Here is a 27362-nt window from a genome sequence, read left to right on the forward strand (position 1 = left end):
TTATACAATGCAATTTCTAGTTTTAATGTTACTAAAGTTACCTTTATTTTTCAGTCTAAAGCCAGTTTTGATTTTCAAAATGTGGCTGATAATTTAATGCTCTAGTTCAAGCTTGTTTTTTTAATGTGTGTTTTGTAAATATGTCTTTAATTTGCTCATTACCATTTGTAACATAATTTATCCATCTGGCTAGGTTTCCAATGTAAGATGCAGCTTGGTTATACTGAATAGCAGCTTGTGATCTGTCCAAACTCTTCCTCTTATCCCATCGTAACCCACAGGAAATAGTCAGGAAGGAGATATTAGCCAGTCTTAGCATCACCACTGTGAACACAAAACTAACCCTGTAAACCAGGGGTGTCAAACTCAATTACGTAAGGGGACAAAATCTACAACATAGTCTTATGCTGGGAATACACAGCGATCCGGCAGCTCGATTAGCCGCCGGTTCGACTCCCGCCGCGTCCCCGGGGCCGCCCGGATCGATTCCCACTCGTCCCCGTGGCGCTTCCTTATCTTCCGCTCGATTTCCGCTATTGTCCGCCCGCGGGTATCGAGCGGGGGAATCGATCCACGAGGTGATCAGACCTGTCGGAAACAAAAACGAACTGTCTATGCCCAGCATCATGCTGGGTTTACACCATACAATTTTCTGTTAGATTGGGCGGGCGTCGAGCAGCTTGATCGGGCCAGCTGAATATTAACAGCTGGCCGGATCAGCTGGTCGATACATGGTACAGAAACATACCGTGTATCCCCAGCATTATAGAAAATTGTATGGTGTAAACCCAGCATAAGTGGTGGCCAAATTGTTTATTAAGATTTAACATTTTATTGAATAATCTCAAACTAAGCTCTGTCCCCCCGTTCAATCCCAGGTTCTGCTCCCCTCTAATTACACCTCTACCTCTGATCTTCCAGACAACCATGCGCTCTATGCTGCATACCTCTGGTTTCTGAACAGCAGCAAAACAGGATGGAGGCTGGCACTCCCAAATGTTTAAAGCTCTTTTATTGAATGAGCAATAAAAACATGTGGCTATACGGCGACAGCCCGCTGTTTCTGGTCTCAGCCCTTTCTCAAGCCGAAATGTCCACAAGTAAAATTACATACATATCACACTTATATAGTAATCCACCAAACCCTCAACTAACGAGTTCAAAATTTCAGCAGCCAATCAGCTTACCAGATTCCTCCGGCGGACTTGAGTGAAACCATGCCACCCAACGTGCAAATTGCAGCTTCTATAGTATCCATGGGACTTCACAGCATTTCCACGCTGTAGGGAAAAGCCCCCAGCCTTCACTCACTGCAGCAGCGCCGAGAGTCTATTTTCAAATGACGTAATTGCTGACACACCGGCTGGGCGCACCAATAAGATCCCACTATGCACGCAGTACACATGGGGCAAAGTTGGCAGCGGGTGACAAAAGCCGACACAACTCTGGTCACGCCAAATGGGCAGAACAAGGAGCGCATCACATACAAGCACAATACACCCACTCAGCTGAGCTGCGAATCAACGCCCAATCAAAGCACATCATTATCTACTCGTTACCACTCTAGCCCATCTGCAGTGAGATATAAGATGGGCAGCACGGTGGCGTAGTGGTTAGCTCTCTCGCCTTGCAGCGCTGGGTCCCTGGTTCGAATCCCAGCCAGGGCACTATCTGCAAAGAGTTTGTATGTTCTCTCCGTGTCTGCGTGGGTTTCCTCCGGGCACTCCGGTTTCCTCTCACATTCCAAAAACATACGGATAAGTTAATTGGCTACCCCTAACAAATTGGCCCTAGACTACAGTACTTACACTACATAATATAGACATATGGCAATGGTAGGGATTAGATTGTGTGCTCCTTTGAGGGACAGTTAGTGACAAGATATATATATATTTACACTGTACAGCGCTGCGTAATATGTTGGCGCTATATAAATACTAAATAATAATAATAATAATAAGTCAATTAGCAAGTCCACACAGTGTCCAATGGTACTGGCAAGCTGGAGCCCTACATAAGAAGAGCACAAAATAACAAATTAAAAACATGCAGATTGTCCAAGCTAATGCACCATATACAAAATCCCAACTCATATTCTTTGTTTAAACCTCCTTCTCCCAACATGCCCAATCTCTTGATCCAACCTGCCTCCCTCTTAAGTAATTCCTTTGCTCTACTGTGTCTGCCCCTCCAATCAGCTGCAACCCCATCAATAATCTGTACTTTAAGTTGGGATACACCATGATGCATTTCAGTCAAATGAGCTGAGACTGCCTGTCTTATGTCCCCCTTTCTAATAGCACTTTTGTGGGAACATATCCTGTCGAACGCTTTTTGGGTCGTCATACCAATCTACCCCAAACCCAGGGGCTTAGCAATAGAGGGTGCATAGGTTGCAACCACATCGAGGCTCTTGGGCCAGAGGGGCCCCGAGGGGCCCTCCGTCAACTGCAGTATTGGCTCTCTATTGCGAATACAGCGAATCCAGCGCAGGAGACTTGGGTGCAGCAGCGCAGGAGACTTGGGCGCAGCTGGCGCCACCATAGGCTGTAATAGGAACTACAGCTATAGCAGGCACAGAACTATCTATAACAATATTGATTCCTATGCAAGCATTCTAGTTACATTGATTCCATGGTCTCTATGATTCACAGCTTTTTTACTCCTATCTGTATTGCCTGAGGAAGCAGGTTTAACCTGCGAAACACATTGCACTTTATTATGGAGTACCCAATAAACGTTTTTTGACTGAAAATCTACAGTCGTGTGTTCTGCTTGGAGGAGGTAAGTCCACCACTGCCTCCTCTATTACCAAATTGGGTTTTAAGCTCATTTAGTCCCTTTTATCCTTTTGGTGCCTCTGTTATCTTATTGCTGAGATGAAAAGCGTCTTCTTTGGCTCCTGTTTTCCTGCAATTCGGCCTGAAAGCTTGGCCGCGTTGCGCTTTGTCGTGTATGTGCGGCTCAACTACGAACGCACACCCATCGCGCTCCTGTTGTTAGAGCTTTCAGCAACTGTGCAGAACTACTACGCAACCACAGAACACTCCCAGCTGCGCATGCGCAATGAAGCGCAACTCGGCCAAGCTTTCGGGTCAAATTGCGGGGGACAGGAGGCACCGGGGAGAAAGCGAGGGACAGCCTCAAGAAGGCTTAAGGAAGCCTCAGGTAAGTATGGAACCTGAGACGCTTCTCATCTCAGGTTCTCTTCAAGGTTCCTGACACTTAAGCTGTGATGTTTTGATACAGCAGTAATATTTTACTTATACCATCTTTTATATACATTTTTTTTCAGTACAGTCTAGGCTTTCTTTGGGTAGTATTTTCCCCCCCAAAATATTTTATTTTATAGTCATTTTATGGGGGAAAATTAGACGTTATTGCAGAAAATACCTATTTCTTTTCATGTTTCACCCTTCTCAATTTTCACATGACAAGTCCCACAGTTATGAAACACATAAAAATGAATTCTTTGGTCCTTCCTGGTTAAAACGATACCCCACATGCAATATTTTATTACTAGCTGAGCAAGTGGCGGACCATTATCCCCAGCCTGCGCGTTGGTGGCGATGATGTAGAGGGTCAAAGTTGACCCTAATGATGCACTATGGGGGCGAATCGCACTTCCGGAAAAGTTTGCGGTTCTCTGCGAACGCGAACCACCGAAATTCGCCGGGAACCGTTCGCCTGTCCGTTGCATGCTTTGCATAGAATTGCATAAAATTTGATTTGTGCTGCTCATCCCTTGGTATTTATTTATAATTTTCCCCTGTGAGCCTGCATAACCACGCCCACCTCTAGCACAGTTAAGCATATAAATGAGTGGATTGCACATGTTCAGAGAGTTCATTTGTTAGCTAGTGAAAGGTGAGGTGTTTTTAATTTCCTTTTCTCCCATTTAGTTGACTCTTGGGTTTTTGGATTAGTTACCATTAGACTGCTTATAAAAACTGGCATTTTTCATTGTAGAGTAGGACTCACCAGATTAGGGACACTTTGGCGCAGTTGGTGAGCTTTAGCTCGTTTAAGCGTAACCAAGAGCCCCTGTCACTGCTCCTGCGCAGTACAGACCTAATGACGCCGGCTAGACCACGTGACCCGCGCCGTGGAGCGCACAAGAAGCTGTCCCGGAAGCTGCTTCTGCAGCGGAGGACACGGTGAGCCACCGGAGCTGCGGCGAGGGCACAGGACCGCTGCCAGGGGCTGGAGGAAGCCCCAGGTAAGTGGATTTTGATTTTTCTTTTAGCTTACATCTCTTATTTAATTGTAAGTAAGAGCAAGTTTCTCTGTGGTCTCTCATTTCAGGGGGCCGGACTAGAGGACGCAGAGAGAAAATACCTGGTAGCCGTCCGGTAATAGGTATTTCTGATAGTTCTTCAGTCTGGCCCCTTCTAAAACCCTTACCCTATAAGTCACTCCTTAATAGGGATGATCAATGAGATGCAAATTGTTCTGAAATTATGCATTTTTTTATGCAAATGTATGCAGTCTGAAAATAGACCAATCAGTTTAAACCAGGTTTAAATTGATTGGTCCATTTGCAAGCTGCATACATTTGCTTAAAAAATTGCATACATTTGCATCAACTCAGGACAATTTGCATATCTGTGATCATCCCTACTCCTAAGTAGAGATGGCCCGAATGGTTCGCCGGCGAACGGTTCCCGGCGAATTTCGGGGGTTCACATTCGCTGAGAATTGCAAACTTTTCCGGAACTTCGATTCTCCCCATAGTGTGTGCCACCTCCAGGCCCAGCACATTCAGTGACTACCTGTGTGTGTGACAGGTGCACATTGTAATACCCATCACTGCATATAACTACCTGTTGTTCAGTGCACCCACCTACCTACATGAGCGCACGCACTGTCACTGTGCCTGTCCGGTACCTGTCTGTGTGTGACAGGTGCACATTATAATAGCCACCACTGCATATACCTACCTGTTGTGCACAGTGCACCCACCTAACTACATGCGCGCCCGCAGTGTCACTGTGCCTGTCAGGTACCTGTCTGTGTGTGACAGGTGCACATTGTAATACCCATCACTGCATATAACTACCTGTTGTTCAGTGCACCCACCTACCTAAGTGAGCGCACGCAGTGTCATTGTACCTGTCCGCTACCTGTCTGTGTGTGACAGGTGCACATTATAATATCCATCACTGCATATAACTACCTGTTGTTCATAGTTCACCCACCTACTTATGTGAGCGCACACAGTGTCACTGTGCCTGTCCGGTACCTGTCTGTATGTGACAGGTGCACATTGTAATACCCATCACTGCATATACCTACCTGTTGTTCACTTCAGTGCACCCACCTACCTACGTGAGCGCACGCAGTGTCACTGTGCCTGTCCGGTACCTGTCTGTGTGCGACAGGTGCGCATTATAATACCCATCACTGCATATACCTACCTGTTTTTCAGCGCACCCACCTACCTACGAGAGCACACGCAGTGTCACTGTGCCATTCCGGTACCAGTCTGTGTGTGACAGGTGCACATTATAATACCCATCTCTGCATATACCTACCTGTTGTTCACTTCAGTGCACCCACCTACCTACGTGAGCGCACGCAGTGTCAATGTGCCTGTCCGGTACCTGTCTGTGACAGGTGCACATTATAATACCCATCACTGCATATACCTACCTGTTGTTCACAGTGCACCCACCTACCTACGTGACCGCACGCAATGTCACTGTGCCATTCCGGTACCTGTCTGTGTGTGACAGGTGCACATTGTAATACCCATCACTGCATCTACCTACCTGTTGTTCACTTCAGTGCACCCACCTAACTACATGAGCGCACGCAGTGTCACTGCGCCTGTCCGGTACCTGTCTGTGTGTGACAGGTGCACATTGTAATACCCATCACTGCATATAATTACCTGTTGTTCACTTCAGTGCACCCACCTACCTACGTGAGCGCACAACATGTCACTGTGCCTGTCCGGTACCTGTCTGTGTGTGACAGGTGCACATTGTAATACCCATCACTGCATATACCTACCTGTTGTTCACTTCAGTGCACCCACCTACCTACGTAAGCACACGCAGTGTCACTGTGCCTGTCCGGTACCTGTCTGTGTGCGACAGGTGCACATTATAATACCCATCACTGCATATACCTACCTGTTGTGCATAGTGCACCCACCTACCTACGTGAGCGCACGCAGTGTCATTGTACCTGTCAGGTAGCTGTCTGTGTGTGACAGGTGCAGATTGTAATACCAATTACTGCATATACCTACCTGTTGTTCAGTGCACCCACCTACCTACGTGAGCACACGCTGTGTCACTGTGCCTGTCCGGTACCTGTCTGTGTGTGACAATTGCACGTTATAATACCCATCACTGCATATACCTACCTGTTGTTCATAGTGCACCCACCTACCTACGTGAGCCCACGCAGTGTCACTGTGCCTGTCCGGTACCTGTCTGTGTGTGACAGGTGCACATTATAATACCCATCACTGCATATATGTACCTGTTGTTCACAGTGCACCCACCTACCTACGTGAGCGCACGCAGTGTCACTGTGCCTGTCCAGTACCTGTCTGTGTGTGACAGGTGCACCTTGTAATACCCATCACTGCATATACCTACATGTTGTTCACGTCAGTGCACCCACCTAACTACATGAGCGCACGCAGTGTCACTGTGCCTGTCCGGTACCTGTCTTTGTGTGACAGGTGCACATTATAATACCCATCACTGCATATACCGACCTGTTGTTCAGTGCACCCACCTACCTACGTGAGCGCACGCAGTGTCACTGTACCTGTCCGGTACCTGTCTGCGTGTGACAGGTGCACATTATAATACCCATCACTGCATATACCGACCTGTTGTTCAGTGCACCCACCTACCTACGTGAGCGCACGCAGTGTCACTGTACCTGTCCGGTACCTGTCTGCGTGTGACAGGTGCACATTATAATACCCATCACTGCATATACCTACCTGTTGTTCACAGTGCACCCACCTACCTATGTGAGCGCACACAGTGTCACTGTGCCTGTCCAGTTCCTGTCTGTGTGTGACAGGTGCACATTGTAATACCCATCACCGCATATACCTACCTGTTGTGCACAGTGCACCCACCTACCTAAGTGAGCGCACGCAGTGTCATTGTACCTCTCCGCTACCTGTCTGTGTTTGACAGGTGCACATTATAATACCCATCACTGCATATACCTACCTGTTCTTCACGTCAGTGCACCCACCTAACTACATGAGCGCACGCAGTGTCACTGTGCCTGTCCGGTACCTGTCTTTGTGTGACAGGTACACATTATAATACCCATCACTGCATATACCTACCTGTTGTTCACTTCAGTGCACCCACCTAACTACGTGAGCGCACGCAGTGTCATTGTACCTGTCCGGTACCTGTCTGTGTGTGACAGGTGCAAATTGTAATACCCATCACTGCATATACCTACCTGTTGTTCACTTCAGCGCACCCACCTACCTACGAGAGCACAGGCAGTGTCACTGTGCCTGTCCGGTACCTGTCTTTGTGTGACAGGTGCACATTATAATACCCATCTCTGCATATACCTACCTGTTGTTCACTTCAGTGCACCCACCTACCTACGTGAGCGCACGCAGTGTCAATGTGCCTGTCCGGTACCTGTCTGTGACAGGTGCACATTATAATACCCATCACTGCATATACCTACCTGTTGTTCACAGTGCACCCACATACCTACGTGAGTGCATGCAGTGTCACTGTGCCTGTCCAGTACCTGTCTGTGTGTGACAGGTGCACCTTGTAATACCCATCACTGCATATACCTACCTGTTGTTCACAGTGCACCCACCTACCCACATGAGCGCACGCAGTGTCACTGTGCCTGTCCGGTACCTGTCTGTGTGTGACAGGTGCACATTGTAATGCCCATCACTGCATATACCTACCTGTTGTTCACTTCAGTGCACCCACCTAACTACATGAGTGCACGCAGTGTCACTGTGCCTGTCCGGTACCTGTCTGCGTGTGACAGGTGCACATTGTAATGCCCATCACTGCATATACCTACCTGTTGTTCACTTCAGTGCACCCACCTAACTACATGAGCGCACGCAGTGTCAATGTGCCTGTCTGGTACCTGTCTTTGACAGGTGCACATTATAATACCCATCACTGCATATACCTACCTGTTGTTCACAGTGCACCCACCTACCCACATGAGCGCACGCAGTGTCACTGTGGCTGTCCGGTACCTGTCTGTGTGTGACAGGTGCACATTATAATACCCATCACTGCATACACCTACTTGTTGTTCACTTCAGTGCACCTACCTATGTGAGCGCACGCAGTGTCACTGTGCCTGTCCAGTCCCTGTCTGTGTGTGACAGGTGCACACTATAATACCCATTACTGCATATACCTACCTGTTGTTCAGTGCACCCACCTACCTACGTGAGCGCACGCAGTGTCACTGTGCCTGTTTGGTACCTGTCTGTGTGCGACAGGTGCACATTGTAATACCCATCACTGCTTATACCTACCTGTTGTGAACAGTGCACCCACCTACCTAAGTGAGCGCACGCAGTGTCATTGTACCTCTCCGCTACCTGTCTGTGTGTGACAAGTGCACATTATAATACCCATCACTTCATATAACTACCTGTTGTTCACTTCAGTGCACCCACCTACCTACGTGAGCGCACACAATGTCACTGTGCCTGTCCGGTACCTGTCTGTGTGTGACAGGCAGGCGCGTCGCTAGCGCTATTCGATCGTGGCACGTGCCACGAACCTGGCCTTTGGGTGCCCCTGATCTATGAAATGGGGTGCCCAGCAGAAGTGCCCCGAATGTATGGGCACAAGACCACAAGTTATCAGCAAACGCGGCCGCCGTTCGCTCACATACGGCGGCCGCATACATTTCCGGCTCCCGACATCAAACTCAAAAACTGACAGCATGCGCTGCCTTAATCCGCCCCCCTGCCGCCTCCTGCTCCAATCAGAAGCGGAGGAGCACCTGGCAGGGGGCGTGGAGTTGCATTGAACGGCAGGGGGCTGGAGCCGTGGAGCGTGAGTAGCTCCGCTCCCTGCACAGTGTGTGACCCAGGCCACCAGGCGAGCACATGGCGTCATATTGGCTGCGCCGTCCGCACCCGGCAAAACTTTAGCCTGCCGCCAGATCCTCAGGCACACCAGCCACAGACTGCTGCCTCCACCACCATCGTCTGGCCTCGCCGCCTCACCACCGCTCGACCAGCGCCCCCCACAGTGTCTCTCTCAGGCAGGTTTGGACTGGTGACTGTGCCACGGCCTGCCAGAGTGGCTGACTTAGTCAGTACACCCCCGTCCCTCTCCCTGGCCTGCCGCTGCCAGATGCCACAGACCACCTCATGGACACTGACTGGTCCTGGACAAGGAAGGAAGCAAGCAAGGTGCCACTGCCTGCAGCCAGATGCCAGAGGCCACCCACCAGGCAGCCTGCAGCCAAGAGCATTCGTCATTCACACAGTAAGTGGCACCCTGGCCCAGCAATTGCAAGTGGTGGGGGTTTGGTGGGTGAGGGGGTGAGGAGAGTGCAGCACTGTCTGCAGCCAGAGCCAGCTAGCCACACACAGCCAGCCAGCCTGCAGCCAGCAGTAGCCACTAGCCAGGTGGGGGGTTGGGGTGGAGGAGGGGAGAGAGTGCAGGCAGAGCCAGCTAGCCACACAGCCAGCCAGCCTGCAGCCAGCCCAGTAGTAGTAGCAGCCACTAACCAAACAGCACCTGGGACTTGCTGGGCCTGTGTGCTGTGCTTTCTCTGTGTACTTATCTCTGCTACCTCCAAAATGTGCAGTATGAGCTGTTTTCTGTGCCTGCACTGATGGTAAACTAGCTGCAGTGTGTGCTGATCTCTGCTACCTCCAGTATGTACAATACAAGCTATTACTATGTGCCTGTACTGATAGTAAACTAGCTGCAGTGTGTGCTGATCTCTGCTACCCCCAGTATGTACAGTATAAGCTGTTACTCTGTGCCTGTACTGATAGTAAACCAGCTGCAGTGTTTGCTGATCTCTGCTACCCCCAGTATGTAGTATAAGCTGTTACTCTGTGCCTGTACTGATAGTAAACTAGCTGCAGTGTGTGCTGATCTCGGATGCCTTCAGTATGTACTATATAAACTGTTACTCTGCCTGTACTGATAGTAAACTGGCTGCAGTGTGTGCGTCTCTCTGCTACCTCCAGTATATACAGTATAAGCTGTTACTCCGTACCTGTACTGATAGTAAACTAGCTGCAGTGTGTGCTGATCTCTGCTACCTCCAGTATAAGCTGTTACTCTGTGCCTGTACTGATAGTAAACTAGCTGCAGTGTGCTGATCTCTGCTGCCTACAGTATGTACAGTATACGCTGTTCTCTAGTGCCTGCACTGTGTGCTGATCTACCTCCAGTGTGTACAGTGTAAGGTGTTACTCTGTGCCTTTACTGCTTGTAAACCAGCTGTATTGTATGCTGATCCCTGCTACCTTCAGTATGTACAGTATTAGCTGTAAAGCCTGGTACACACATACAATTTTGATTAGCCAATTTTAGCTCTGTTCATAAAATTCATTGTTTGTTGGCCCACTTACTGCATGGGGGTGGTAAAATTGGTCAGTGATTGACCAATCAAAATTGTATGTGTGTATACATCTTTAATCTATGCCTATACTGATTGCCTATGCCTATGCCTATACTGAGCTCCATCCAATATTTCGATGGGCAGGCCCGTTGTCTGTAGCTTACACTGCTGCTAAGTTCATGTACATTTGACCCCACCCATGACCACGCCCACTCACAGAATGGCCACACCCATTTTTTGCCGCGGCGCGCTGCGCGCGCCGCATATATTCCCTGTCAGGTGCCCCCAGGTGCCACCGATCTTCAAGGACCCTAGGAACGCCCCTGGTGACAGGTGCACATTGTGATACCCATCACTGCATATACCTACCTGTTGTTCACTTCAGTGCACCCAGCTACCTACATGAGCGCACGAAATGTCACTGTGCCATTCCGGTACCTGTCTGTGTGTGACAGGTGCACATTATAATACCCATCACTGCATATACCTACCTGTTGTTCATAGTGCACCCACCTACCTACGTGAGCGCACGCAGTGTCACTGTGCCTCTCCGGAACCTGTCTGTGTGCGACAGGTGCACATTATAATACCCATCACTGCATATACCTACCTGTTGTTCAGTGCACCCACCTACACACATGAGCGCACGCAGTGTCACTGTGCCTTTCCGATACCTGTCTGTGTGTGACAGGTGCACATTCTAATACCCATCACTGCATATACCTACCTGTTGTTCACTTCAGTGCACCCACCTACCTACGTGAGCGCACGCAATATCACTGTGCCTGTCCGGTACCTTTCTGTATGTGACAGGTGCACATTGTGATACCCATCACTGCATTTACCTACGTGTTGTTCACTTCAGTGCACCCAGCTACCTACGTGAGCGCACGCAGTGTCACTGTGCCATTCCGGTACCTGTCTGTGTGTGACAGGTGCACATTATAATACCCATCACTGCATATACCTACCTGTTGTTCACAGTGCACCCACCTACCTACCTACGTGAGCGCACGCAGTGTCAATGTGGCTGTCCGGTACCTGTCTGTGTGTGACAGGTGCACATTATAATACCCATCACTGCATCTACCTTCCTGTTGTTCACTTCAGTGCACCCACCTACCTACGTGAGCGCACGCAGTGTCACTGTGCCTGTCCAGTACCACCCATCACTGCATATACCTACTTGTTGTTCACTTCAGTGCACCTACCTATGTGAGTGCACACAGTGTCACTGTGCCTGTCTGGTACCTGTGTGTGACAGGTGCACATTGTAATACCCATCACTGCATATACTTACCTGTTGTTCACTTCAGCGCACCCACCCACCTACCTACGTGAGCGCACGCAGTGTCAATGTGCCTGTCCAGTAACTGTCTCTGTGTGACAGGTGCACATTGTAATACCCATCACTGCATACACCTACTTTTTGTTCACTTCAGTGCACCTACCTATGTGAGTGCACGCAGTGTCACTGTGCCTTTCCGGTACCTGTCTGTGTGTGACAGGTGCACATTGTAATACCCATCATTGCATATACCTACCTGTTGTTCAGTGCACCCATCCACCTACATGAGCGCACGCAGTGTCACTGTGCCTGTCCAGTACCTGTCTGTGTGTGACAGGTGCACATTATAATACCCATCACTGCATATACCCACCTGTTGTTCACTTCAGTGCACCCACCTACCTACGTGAGCGCACGCAGGGTCACTGTGCCTGTCCGGAACCTGTCTGTGTGCGACAGGTGCACATTATAATACCCATCACTGCATATACCTACCTGTTGTTCACAGTGCACCCACCTACCTACCTACGTGAGTGCATGCAGTGTCACTGTGCCTGTCCGGTACCTGTCTGTGTGTGACAGGTGCACATTGTAATACCCATCACTGCATATACCTACCTGTTGTTCAGTGCACCCACCTACCTACGAGAGCACACACAGTGTCACTGTGCCATTCCGGTACCTGTCTGTGTGTGACAGGTGCACATTATAATACCCATCACTGCATATACCTACCTGTTGTTCATAGTGCACCCACCTACCTACCTACGTGAGTGCATGCAGTGTCAATGTGCCTGTCCGGTACCTGTCTGTGTGTGACAGGTGCACATTGTAATACCAATCACTGCATATACCTACCTGTTGTTCAGTGCACCCACCTACCCACATGAGCGCACGCAGTGTCACTGTGCCTGTCCAGTACCTGTCTGTGTGTGACAGGTGCACATTGTAATACCCATCACTGCATATACTTACCTGTTGTTCACTTCAGTGCACCCACCTACCTACGTGAGCACACGCAGTGTCAATGTGCCTGTCTGGTACCTGTCTTTGACAGGTGCACATTATAATACCCATCACTGCATATACCTACCTGTTGTTCACAGTGCACCCACCTACCCACATGAGCGCACGCAGTGTCACTGTGGCTGTCCGGTACCTGTCTGTGTGTTACAGGTGCACATTAAAATACCCATCACTGCATCTACCTTCCTGTTGTTCACTTCAGTGCACCCACCTACCTACGTGAGCGCACGCAGTGTCACTGTGCCTGTCCAGTACCTGTCTGTGTGTGACGGGTGCACATTATAATACCCATCACTGCATACACCTACTTGTTGTTCACTTCAGTGCACCTACCTATGTGAGTGCACGCAGTGTCACTGTGCCATTCCGGTACCTGTCTGTGTGTGACAGGTGCACATTATAATACCCATCACTGTATATACCTACCTGTTGTTCATAGTGCACCTACCTACCTACGTGAGCGCACGCAGTGTCACTGTGCCTTTCCGGAACCTGTCTGTGTGCGACAGGTGCACTTTATAATGCCCATCACTGCATATACTGTACCTACCTGTTGTTCACAGTGCACCCACCTACCTACCTACGTGAGTGCATGCAGTGTCAATGTGCCTGTCCGATACCTGTCTGTGTGTGACAGGTGCACATTGTAATACCAATCACTGCAAATACCTACCTGTTGTTCAGTGCACCCACCTACCCACATGAGCGCACGCAGTGTCACTGTGCCTGTCCAGTACCTGTCTGTGTGTGACCGGTGCACATTGTAATACCCATCACTGCATATACATACTTGTTGTTCACTTCAGTGCACCTATGTGAGTGCACGCAGTGTCACTGTGCCTGTCCGGTACCTGTCTGTGTGTGACAGGTGCACACTATAATACCCATTACTGCATATAGCTACCTGTTGTTCACAGTGCACCCACCTACCCACATGAGCGCACGCAGTGTCACTGTGGCTGTCCGGTACCTGTCTGTGTGTTACAGGTGCACATTAAAATACCCATCACTGCATCTACCTACCTGTTGTTCAGTGCATCCACCTACCTACGAGAGCACACGCAGTGTCAATGTGCCTGTCCAGTAACTGTCTCTGTGTGACAGGTGCACATTGTAATACCCATCACTGCATATACTTACCTGTTGTTCACTTCAGTGCACCCACCTACCTACGTGAGTGCATGCAGTGTCACTGTGCCTGTCCGTTACCTGCCTGTGTGTGACAGGTGAACATTGTAATACCCATCACTGCATATTCCTACCTGTTGTTCAGTGCATCCACCTACCTACGAGAGCACACACAGTGTCACTGTGCCATTCCGGTACCTGTCTGTGTGTGACAGGTGCACATTATAATACCCATCACTGCATATACCTACCTGTTGTTCATAGTGCACCCACCTACCTACCTACGTGAGCGCACGCAATGTCACTGTGCCTGTCCGGAACCTGTCTATGTGCGACAGGTGCACATTATAATACCCATCACTGCATATACCTACCTGTTGTTCACAGTGCATGCAGTGTCACTGTGCCTGTCCGGTACCTGTCTGTGTGTGTCAGGTGCACATTGTAATACCCATCACTGCATATACTTACCTGTTGTTCACTTCAGTGCACCCACCTACCTACGTGAGCGCACGCAGTGTCAATGTGCCTGTCTGGTACATGTCTTTGACAGGTGCACATTACAATACCCATCACTGCATATACCTACCTGTTGTTCACAGTGCTCCCACCTACCCACATGAGCGCACGCAGTGTCACTGTGGCTGTCCGGTACCTGTCTGTGTGTGACAGGTGCACATTATAATACCCATCACTGCATCTACCTTCCTATTGTTCACTTCAGTGCACCCACCTACCTACGTGAGCGCATGCAGTGTCAATGTGCCTGTCCAGTAACTGTCTCTGTGTGACAGGTGCACATTGTAATACCCATCACTGCATACACCTACTTGTTGTTCACTTCAGTGCACCTACCTATGTGAGTGCACGCAGTGTCACTGTGCCTGTCCGGTACCTGTCTGTGTGTGACAGGTGTACATTATAATACCCATTACTGCATATACCTACCTGTTGTTCACTTCAGTGCACCCACCTACCTACGTGAGCGCATGCAGTGTCACTGTGCCTGTCCAGTACCTGTCTGTGTGTGACAGGTGCACATTGTAATACCCATCACTGCATATAACTACCTGTTGTTCACTTCAGTGCACCCACCTCCCTACGAGAGCACACGCATTGTCACTGTGCCTGTCCGGTACCTGTCTGTGTGTGACAGGTGCACATTGTAATACCCATCACTGCATATACATACCTGTTGTTCACAGTGCACCCACCTACCTACGTGAGCGCACGCAGTGTCACTGTGCCTGTCCAGTACCTGTCTGTGTGTGACAGGTGCACATTGTAATACCCATCACTGTAAAATAACTACCTGTTGTTGACTTCAGTGCACCTACCTACCTACGTGAGCGTACGCAATGTCACTGTGCCTGTCCGGTACCTGTCTGTGTGTGACAGGTGCACATTGCAATACCCATCACTGCATTTACCTACCTGTTGTTCAGTGCACCCACCTAACTACATGAGCGCACGCAGTGTCACTGTGCCTGTCAGGTACCTGTCTGTGTGTGACAGGTGCACATTGTAATACCCATCACTGCATATACCTACCTGTTGTTCATAGTTCACCCACCTACCTATGTGAGCGCACACAGTGTCACTGTGCCTGTCCGGTACCTGTCTGTGTGTGACAGGTGCACATTGTAATACCCATCACTGCATATACCTACCTGTTGTTCACTTCAGTGCACCCACCTACCTACGTGGGCGCACGCAGTGTCACTGTGCCTGTCCGGTACCTGTCTGTGTGCGACAGGTGCACATTATAATACCCATCACTGCATATACCTACCTGTTGTTCACTTTAGTGCACCCACCTACCTACGTGAGCGCACGCAGTGTCACTGTGCCTGTCCAGTACCTGTTCCTTGACAGGTGCACATTGTAATGCCCATCACTGCATATACCTACTTGTTGTTCACTTCAGTGCACCTACCTATGTGAGTGCACGCAGTGTCACTGTGCGTGTCCGGTACCTGTCTGTGTGCGACAGGTGCACATTATAATACCCATCACTGCATATACCTACCTGTTGTTCAGTGCACCCACCTACCTACATGAGTGCATGCAATGTCACTTTGCCTGTCCGGTACCTGTCTGTGTGTGACAGGTGTACATTATAATACCTATTACTGCATATACCTACCTGTTGTTCACTTCAGTGCACCCACCTACCTACGTGAGCGCATGCAGTGTCACTGTGCCTGTCCAGTACCTGTCTGTGTGTGACAGGTGCACATTGTAATACCCATCACTGCATATACCTACCTGTTGTTCACTTCAGTGGACCCACCTCCCTACGAGAGCACACGCATTGTCACTGTGCCTGTCCGGTACCTGTCTGTGTGTGACAGGTGCACATTGTAAAACCCATCACTGCATATACCTACCTGTTGTTCACTTCAGTGCACCCACCTACCTACGTGAGCGCACGCAGTGTCACTGTGCCTGTCCGGTACCTGTCTGTGTGCGACAGGTGCACATGCACATTATAATACCCATCACTGCATATACCTACCTGTTGTTCACAGTGCACCCACCTACCTACGTGAGCGCATGCAGTGTCACTGTGCCTCTCTAGTACCTGTCTGTGTGTGACAGGTGCACATTGTAATACCCCTCACTGCATATACCTACCTGTTGTTCACTTCAGTGCACCCACCTACCTACGAGAGCACACGCATTGTCACTGTGCCTGTCCGGTACCTGTCTGTGTGTTACAGGTGCACATTGTAATACCCATCACTGCATATACCTACCTGTTGTTCACAGCACACCCACCTATCTATGCGAGTGCACGCAGTGTCACTGTGCCTGTCCGGTACCTGTCTGTATGTGACAGGTGCACATTATAATACCCATCACTGCATATACCTACCTGTTTTTCAGCGCACCCACCTACCTACGTGAGCGCACGCAATGTTAATGTGCCTGTCCGGTACCTGTCTGTGACAGGTGCACATTATAATACCCATCACTGCATATACCTACCTGTTGTTCACAGTGCACCCACCTACCCACATGAGCGCACGCAGTGTCACTGTGCCTGTCCGGTACCTGTCTGTGTGTGACAGGTGCACATTATAATACCCATCACTGCATCTACCTTCCTGTTGTTCACTTCAGTGCACCTACCTATGTGAGTGCACACAGTGTCACTGTGCCTGTCCGGTACCTGTCTTTGTGTGACAGGTGCACATTATAATACCCATCACTGCATATACCTACCTGTTGTGCACAGTGCACCCACCTACCTACGTGAGCGCATGTAGTGTCATTGTACCTGTCCGGTACCTGTCTGTGTGTGACAGGTGCACATTATAATACCCATCACTGCATATAACTACCTGTTGTTCACTTCAGTGCACCCAACTACCTACGTGAGCGCACGCAATGTCACTGTGCCTGTCCGGTACCTGTCTGTGTGTGACAGGTGCACATTGTAATACCCATCACTGCATATACCTACCTGTTGTTCAGTGCACCCACCTACCTACGTGAGCGCACGCAGTGTCACTGTACCTGTCCGGTACCTGTCTATGTGTGACAGGTGCACATTATAATACCCATCACTGCATATACCTACCTGTTGTTCACTTCAGTGCACCCACCTACCTACGTGAGCGCACGCAGTGTCACTGTGCCTTTCCAGTACCTGTTCCTTGACAGGTGCACATTGTAATACCCATCACTGCATATACCTACTTGTTGTTCACTTCAGTGCACCTACCTATGTGAGTGCACGCAGTGTCACTGTGCCTGTCCGGTACCTGTCTGTGTGCGACAGGTGCACATTATAATACCCATCACTGCATATACCTACCTGTTGTTCAGTGCACCCACCTACCTACATGAGCGCATGCAGTGTCACTGTGCCTGTCCGGTACCCGTCTGTGTGTGACAGGTGTACATTATAATACCCATTACTGCATATATCTACCTGTTGTTCACTTCAGCGCACCCACCTACCTACGTGAGCGCATGCAGTGTCACTGTGCCTGTCCAGTACCTGTCTGTGTGTGACAGGTGCACATTGTAATACCCATCACTGCATATAACTACCTGTTGTTCACTTCAGTGCACCCACCTCCCTACGAGAGCACACGCATTGTCACTGTGCCTGTCCGGTACCTGTCTGTGTGTGACAGGTGCACATTGTAATACCCATCACTGCATATACATACCTGTTGTTCACAGTGCACCCACCTACCTACGTGAGCGCACGCAGTGTCACTGTGCCTGTCCAGTACCTGTCTGTGTGTGACAGGTGCACATTGTAATACCAATCTCTGCATATACCTACCTTTTGTTCAGTACACCTACCTACCTATGAGAGCACGCGCAGTGTGACTGTGCCATTCCGGTACCTGTCTGTGTGTGACAGATGCACGTTGTAATACCCATCACTGCATATACCTACCTGTTGTTCAGTGCACCCACCTACCTACGTGAGCGCACGCAGTGTCACTGTACCTGTCCGGTACCTGTCTGCGTGTGACAGGTGCACATTATAATACCCATCACTGCATATACCTACCTGCTGTTCACAGTGCACCCACCTACCTACGTGAGCGCACACAGTGTCACTGTGCCTGTCCGGTACCTGTCTGCGTGTGACAGGTGCACATTAGAATACCCATCACTGCATATACCTACCTGTTGTTCACAGTGCACCCACCTACCTACGTGAGCGCACACAGTGTCACTGTGCCTGTCCAGTACCTGTCTGTGTGTGACAGGTGCACATTGTAATACCCATCACTGCAAATAACTACCTGTTGTTGACTTCAGTGCACCTACCTACCTACGTGAGCGTACGCAATGTCACTGTGCCTGTCCGGTACCTGTCTGTGTGTGACAGGTGCACATTAAAATACCCACCACTGCATATACCTACCTGTTGTGCACAGTGCACCCACCTAACTACATGAGCGCCCGCAGTGTCACTGTGCCTGTCAGGTACCTGTCTGTGTGTGACAGGTGCACATTGTAATACCCATCACTGCATATAACTACCTGTTGTTCAGTGCACCCACCTACCTAAGTGAGCGCACACAGTGTCATTGTACCTGGCCGCTACCTGTCTGTGTGTGACAGGTGCACATTGTAATACCCATCACTGCATATACCTACCTGTTGTTCATAGTGCACCCACCTACCTAAGTGAGCGCACACAGTGTCACTGTGCCTGTCCGGTACCTGTCTGTGTGTGACAGGTGCACATTGTAATACCCATCACTGCATATACCTACCTGTTGTTCACTTCAGTGCACCCACCTACCTACGTGGGCGCACGCAGTGTCACTGTGCCTGTCCGGTACCTGTCTGTGTGCGACAGGTGCACATTATAATACCCATCACTGCATATACCTACCTGTTGTTCACTTTAGTGCACCCACCTACCTACGTGAGCGCACGCAGTGTCACTGTGCCTGTCCAGTACCTGTTCCTTGACAGGTGCACATTGAACAGGTGCACATTGTAATGCCCATCACTGCATATACCTACTTGTTGTTCACTTCAGTGCACCTACCTATATGAGTGCACGCAGTGTCACTGTGCGTGTCCGGTACCTGTCTGTGTGCGACAGGTGCACATTATAATACCCATCACTGCATATACCTACCTGTTGTTCAGTGCACCCACCTACCTACGTGGGCGCACGCAGTGTCACTGTGCCTGTCCGGTACCTGTCTGTGTGCGACAGGTGCACATTATAATACCCATCACTGCATATACCTACCTGTTGTTCAGTGCACCCACCTACCTACATGAGCGCATGCAATGTCACTTTGCCTGTCCGGTACCTGTCTGTGTGTGACAGGTGTACATTATAATACCTATTACTGCATATACCTACCTGTTTTTCAGCGCACCCACCTACCTACGTGAGCGCACGCAATGTTAATGTGCCTGTCCGGTACCTGTCTGTGACAGGTGCACATTATAATACCCATCACTGCATATACCTACCTGTTGTTCACAGTGCACCCACCTACCCACATGAGCGCACGCAGTGTCACTGTGCCTGTCCGGTACCTGTCTGTGTGTGACAGGTGCACATTATAATACCCATCACTGCATCTACCTTCCTGTTGTTCACTTCAGTGCACCTACCTATGTGAGTGCACACAGTGTCACTGTACCTGTCCGGTACCTATCTTTGTGTGACAGGTGCACATTATAATACCCATCACTGCATATACCTACCTGTTGTGCACAGTGCACCCACCTACCTACGTGAGCGCATGTAGGGTCATTGTACCTGTCCGGTACCTGTCTGTGTGTGACAGGTGCACATTATAATACCCATCACTGCATATAACTACCTGTTGTTCACTTCAGTGCACCCAACTACCTACGTGAGCGCACGCAATGTCACTGTGCCTGTCCGGTACCTGTGTGTGTGACAGGTGCACATTGTAATATCCATCACTGCATATACCTACCTGTTGTTCAGTGCACCCACCTACCTACGTGAGCGCACGCAGTGTCACTGTACCTGTCCGGTACCTGTCTGCGTGTGACAGGTTCACATTATAATACCAATCACTGCATATACCTACCTGTTGTTCAGTGCACCCACCTACCTACGTTAGCACACGCAGTGTCACTGTGCCATTCCGGTACCTGTCTGTGTGTGACAATTGCACATTATAATACCCATAACATCACTGCATATGCCTACCTGTTGTTCAGTGCACCCACCTACCTACGTGAGCACACGCAGTGTCACTGTGCCATTCCGGTACCTGTCTGTGTGTGACAATTGCACATTATAATACCCATAACATCACTGCATATGCCTACCTGTTGTTCATAGTGCACTCACCTATCTACGTGAGCACACGCAGTGTCACTGTGCCTGTCCCGTACCTTTCACATTGTAATACCCATCACTGCATATACCTACCTGTTGTTCACTTCAGTGCACCCACCTACCTACGTGAACGCACACAGAGTCACTGTGCCTGTCCAGTTCATGTCTGTGTGTGACAGGTGCACATTGTAATACCCATCACCGCATATACCTACCTGTTGTGCACAGTGCACCCACCTACGTAAGTGAGCGCACGCAGTGTCATTGTACCTCTCCGCTACCTGTCTGTGTGTGACAGGTGCACATTATAATACCCATCACTGCATATAACTACCTGTTGTTTACTTCAATGCACCCACCACCTACGTGAGCGCACGCAATGTCACTGTGCCTGTCCGGTACCTGTCTGTGTGTGACAGGTGCACATTTTGATACCCATCACTGCATTTACCTACCTGTTGTTCACTTTAATGCACCCACCTACCTACGTGAGCGCACGCAATGTCACTGTGCCTGTCCGGTACCTGTCTGTGTGTGACAGGTGCACATTGTAATACCCATCACTGCATATACCTACCTGTTGTTCACTTCAGTGCACCCACCTACCTACGTGAGCGCACGCAGTGTCACTGTGCCTGTCCGGTACCTGTCTGTGTGCGACAGGTGCACATTATAATACCCATCACTGCATATACCTACCTGTTGTTCACAGTGCACCCACCTACCTACGTGAGCGCATGCAGTGTCACTGTGCCTCTCTAGTACCTGTCTGTGTGTGACAGGTGCACATTGTAATACCCCTCACTGCATATACCTACCTGTTGTTCACTTCAGTGCACCCACCTACCTACGAGAGCACACGCATTGTCACTGTGCCTGTCCGGTACCTGTCTGTGTGTGACAGGTGCACATTGTAATACCCATCACTGCATATACCTTCCTGTTGTTCACAGCACACCCACCTATCTATGCGAGTGCACGCAGTGTCACTGTGCCTGTCCGGTACCTGTCTGTATGTGACAGGTGCACATTATAATACCCATCACTGCATATACCTACCTGTTTTTCAGCGCACCCACCTCCTACGTGAGCGCACGCAATGTTAATGTGCCTGTCCGGTACCTGTCTGTGACAGGTGCACATTATAATACCCATCACTGCATATACCTACCTGTTGTTCACAGTGCACCCACCTATCCACATGAGCGCACGCAGTGTCACTGTGCCTGTCTGGTACCTGTCTGTGTGTGACAGGTGCATATTATAATACCCATCACTGCATCTACCTTCCTGTTGTTCACTTCAGTGCACCTACCTATGTGAGTGCACACAGTGTCACTGTGCCTGTCCGGTACCTGTCTGTGTGCTACAGGTGCACATTATAATACCCCTCACTGCATATACCTACCTGTTGTTCACTTCAGTGCACCCACCTACCTACGTGAGCGCACGCAGTGTCACTGTGCCTGTCCAGTACCTGCCTGTGTGTGACAGGTGCACATTATAATACCCATCACTGCATATACCTACCTGTTGTTCACAGTGCACCCACCTACCCACATGAGCGCACGCAGTGTCACTGTGCCTTTCTGGTACCTGTCTGTGTGTGACAGGTGCACATTATAATACCCATCACTGCATCTACCTTCCTGTTGTTCACTTCAGTGCACCTACCTATGTGAGTGCACACAGTGTCACTGTGCCTGTCCGGTACCTGTCTGTGTGCGACAGGTGCACATTATAATACCCCTCACTGCATATACCTACCTGTTGTTCACTGCAGTGCACCCACCTAACTACAAGAGTGCACGCAGTGTCACTGTGCCTGTCCAGTACCTGCCTGTGTGTGACAGGTGCACATTGTAATACCCATCACTGCATATACCTACCTGTTGTTCACTTCAGTGCACCCACCTAACTACATGAGTGCACGCAGTGTCACTGTGCCTGTCCGGTACCTGTGTTTGTGTGACAGGTGCACATTATAATACCCATCACTGCATATACCTACCTGTTGTGCACAGTGCACCCACCTACCTACGTGAGCGCACGTAGTGTCATTGTACCTGTCCGGTACCTGTCTGTGTGTGACAGGTGCACATTATAATACCCATCACTGCATATAACTACCTGTTGTTCACTTCAGTGCACCCAACTACCTACGTGAGCGCACGCAATGTCACTGTGCCTGTCCAGTACCTGTCTGTGTGTGACAGGTGCACATTGTAATACCCATCACTGCATATACCTACCTGTTGTTCAGTGCACCCACCTACCTACGTGAGCGCACGCAGTGTCACTGTACCTGTCCGGTACCTGTCTGCGTGTGACAGGTGCACATTATAATACCCATCACTGCATATACCTACCTGTTGTTCACTTCAGTGCACCCACCTACATACGTGAGCGCACGCAATGTCACTGTGCCTTTCCGGTACCAGTCTGTGTGTGACAGGTGCACATTGTAATACCCATCACTGCATATACCTACCTGTTGTTCACAGTGCACCCACCTACCTACGTGAGTACATGCAGTTTCACTGTGCCTGTCCGTTACCTGTCTGTGTGTGACAGGTGCACATTGTAATACCAATCACTGCATATACCTACCTGTTGTTCAGTGCACCCACCTACCTACGTTAGCACACGCAGTGTCACTGTGCCATTCCGGTACCTGTCTGTGTGTGACAATTGCACATTATAACACCCATAACATCACTGCATATGCCTACCTGTTGTTCAGTGCACCCACCTACCTACGTGAGCACACGCAGTGTCACTGTGCCATTCCGGTACCTGTCTGTGTGTGACAATTGCACATTATAATACCCATAACATCACTGCATATGCCTACCTGTTGTTCATAGTGCACTCACCTATCTACGTGAGCACACGCAGTGTCACTGTGCCTGTCCCGTACCTTTCACATTGTAATACCCATCACTGCATATACCTACCTGTTGTTCACTTCAGTGCACCCACCTACCTATGTAAGCGCACGCATTGTCACTGTGCCTGTCCAGTTCATGTCTGTGTGTGACAGGTGCACATTGTAATACCCATCACCGCATATACCTACCTGTTGTGCACAGTGCACCCACCTACGTAAGTGAGCGCACGCAGTGTCATTGTACCTCTCCGCTACCTGTCTGTGTGTGACAGGTGCACATTATAATACCCATCACTGCATATAACTACCTGTTGTTTACTTCAATGCACCCACCACCTACGTGAGCGCACGCAATGTCACTGTGCCTGTCCGGTACCTGTCTGTGTGTGACAGGTGCACATTGTAATACCCATCACTGCATATACCTACCTGTTGTTCACTTCAGTGCACCCACCTACCTACGTAAGCGCACGCAGTGTCACTGCGCCTGTCCGGTACCTGTCTGCGTGTGACAGGTGCACATTATAATACCCATCACTGCATATACCTACCTGTTGTTTATAGTGCCCCCACCTACCTACGTGAGCGCACACAGTGTCACTGGGCCTGTCCGGTACCTGTCTGTGTGTGACAGGTGCACATTGTAATACCCATCACTGCATATACCTACCTGTTGTTCACTTCAGTGCACCCACCTACCTATGTAAGTGCACGCATTGTCACTGTGCCTGTCCGGTACCTGTCTGCGTGTGACAGGTGCACATTATAATACCCATCACTGCATATATCTACCTGTTGTTCATAGTGCCCCCACCTACCTACGTGAACGCACGCAGTGTCACTGTGCCTGTCCGGAACCTGTCTGTGTGCGACAGGTGCACATTATAATACCCATCACTGCATATACCTACCTGTTGTTCACTTCAGTGCACCCACCTAACTACGTGAGCGCACGCAGTGTCACTGTGCCTGTCTGGTACCTGGCTGTGTGCGACAGGTGCACATTATATTTCCCATCACTGCATATACCTACCTGTTGTTCACAGTGCACCCACCTACCTACGTGAGCGCACACAGTGTCACTGTGCCTGTCCAGTTCCTGTCTGTGTGTGACAGGTGCACATTGTAATACCCATCACTGCATATACCTACCTGTTGTTCACTTCAGTGCACCCACCTAACTACATGAGCGCATGCAGTGTCACTGTGCCTGTCCGGTACCTGTCTGTGTGTGACAGGTGCACGTTGTAATACCCATCACTGCATATACCTACCTGTTGTTCACTTCAGTGCACCCACCTACCGACGTGAGCGCATGCAATGTCACTGTGCCTGTCCGGTACCTGTCTGTGTGTGACAGGTGCACATTGTAATACCCATCACTGCATATACCTACCTGTTGTGCACAGTGTACCCACCTACCTACGTGAGCGCTCACAGTGTCATTGTACCTGTCCGGTACCGGTCTGTGTGTGACAGGTGCACATTATAATACCCATCACTTCATATAACTATTTGTTGTTCACTTCAGTGCACCCACCTACCTAAGTGAGCGCACGCAATGTCACTGTGCCAGTCCGGTACCTGTCTGTGTGTGACAGGTGCACATTGTAATACCCATCACTGCATATACCTACCTGTTGTTCACTTCAGTGCACCCACCTACCTACGTAAGCGCACCAGTGTCACTGTGCCTGTCCGGTACCTGTCTGTGTGTGACAGGTGCACATTATAATACCCATCACTGCATATACCTACCTGTTGTTCACTTCAGTGCACCCACCTACCTACGTGAGCGCACACAGTGTCACTGTGCCTGTCCAGTACCTGTCTGTGTGTGACAGGTGCACATTATAATACCCATCACTGCATATACCTACCTGTTGTGCACAGTGCCCCCACCTACCTACGTGAGCGCACGCAGTGTCATTGTACCTGTCCGTTACCTGTCTGTGTGTGACAGGTGCACATTATAATACCCATCACTGCATATACCTACCTGTTGTTCAGCGCACCCACCTACCTACGTGAGCGCACGCAATGTTAATGTGGCTGTCCGGTACCTGTCTGTGACAGGTGCACATTATAATACCCATCACTGCATATACCTACCTGTTGTTCACTTCAGTGCACCCACCTACCCACATGAGCGCACGCAGTGTCACTGTGCCTGTCCGGTACCTGTCTGTGTGTGACAGGTGCACATTGTAATACCCATCACTGCATATACCTACCTGTTGTTCACTTTAATGCACCCACCTACCTACGTGAGCGCACGCAATGTCACTGTGCCTGTCCGGTACCTGTCTGTGTGTGACAGGTGCACATTGTAATACCCATCACTGCATATACCTACCTGTTGTTCACTTCAGTGCACCCACCTACCTACGTGAGCGCACGCAGTGTCACTGTGCCTGTCCGGTACCTGTCTGTGTGCGACAGGTGCACATTATAATACCCATCACTGCATATACCTACCTGTTGTTCACAGTGCACCCACCTACCTACGTGAGCGCATGCAGTGTCACTGTCTGTGTGTGACAGGTGCACATTGTAATACCCCTCACTGCATATACCTACCTGTTTTTCAGCGCACCCACCTACGTACGTGAGCGCACGCAATGTTAATGTGCCTGTCCGGTACCTGTCTGTGACAGGTGCACATTATAATACCCATCACTGCATATACCTACCTGTTGTTCACAGTGCACCCACCTACCCACATGAGCGCACGCAGTGTCACTGTGCCTGTCCGGTACCTGTCTGTGTGTGACAGGTGCACATTATAATACCCATCACTGCATCTACCTTCCTGTTGTTCACTTCAGTGCACCTACCTATACCTATGTGAGTGCACACAGTGTCACTGTGCCTGTCCAGTACCTGCCTGTGTGTGACAGGTGCACATTATAATACCCATTACTGCATATACCTACCTGTTGTTCACAGTGCACCCACCTACCTACGTGAGCGCATGCAGTGTCACTGTGCCTCTCTAGTACCTGTCTGTGTGTGACAGGTGCACATTGTAATACCCCTCACTGCATATACCTACCTGTTGTTTACTTCAGTGCACCCACCTACCTACGAGAGCACACGCATTGTCACTGTGCCTGTCCGGTACCTGTCTGAGTGTGACAGGTGCACATTGTAATACCCATCACTGCATATACCTACCTGTTGTTCACAGCACACCCACCTATCTATGCGAGTGCACGCAGTGTCACTGTGCCTGTCCGGTACCTGTCTGTATGTGACAGGTGCACATTATAATACCCATCACTGCATATACCTACCTGTTTTTCAGCGCACCCACCTACCTACGTGAGCGCACGCAATGTTAATGTGCCTGTCCGGTACCTGTCTGTGACAGGTGCACATTATAATACCCATCACTGCATATACCTACCTGTTGTTCACAGTGCACCCACCTACCCACATGAGCGCACGCAGTGTCACTGTGCCTGTCCGGTACCTGTCTGTGTGTGACAGGTGCACATTATAATACCCATCACTGCATCTACCTTCCTGTTGTTCACTTCAGTGCACCTACCTATGTGAGTGCACACAGTGTCACTGTGCCTGTCCGGTACCGGTCTGTGTGCGACAGGTGCACATTATAATACCCC

General features: G+C 49.8%; 1 protein-coding gene across 1 annotated transcript in view; it reads left to right on the top strand.

The window, feature by feature from the left end:
* The window catches only part of PLEKHM3 (pleckstrin homology domain containing M3), a 436952-nt gene that overhangs the window by 33251 nt on the left and 376339 nt on the right, over positions 1-27362 (top strand). The window lies entirely within an intron of this gene.

Source organism: Hyperolius riggenbachi, chromosome 7 (assembly GCF_040937935.1).
Source record: "Hyperolius riggenbachi isolate aHypRig1 chromosome 7, aHypRig1.pri, whole genome shotgun sequence".
NCBI lineage: Eukaryota > Metazoa > Chordata > Amphibia > Anura > Hyperoliidae > Hyperolius > Hyperolius riggenbachi.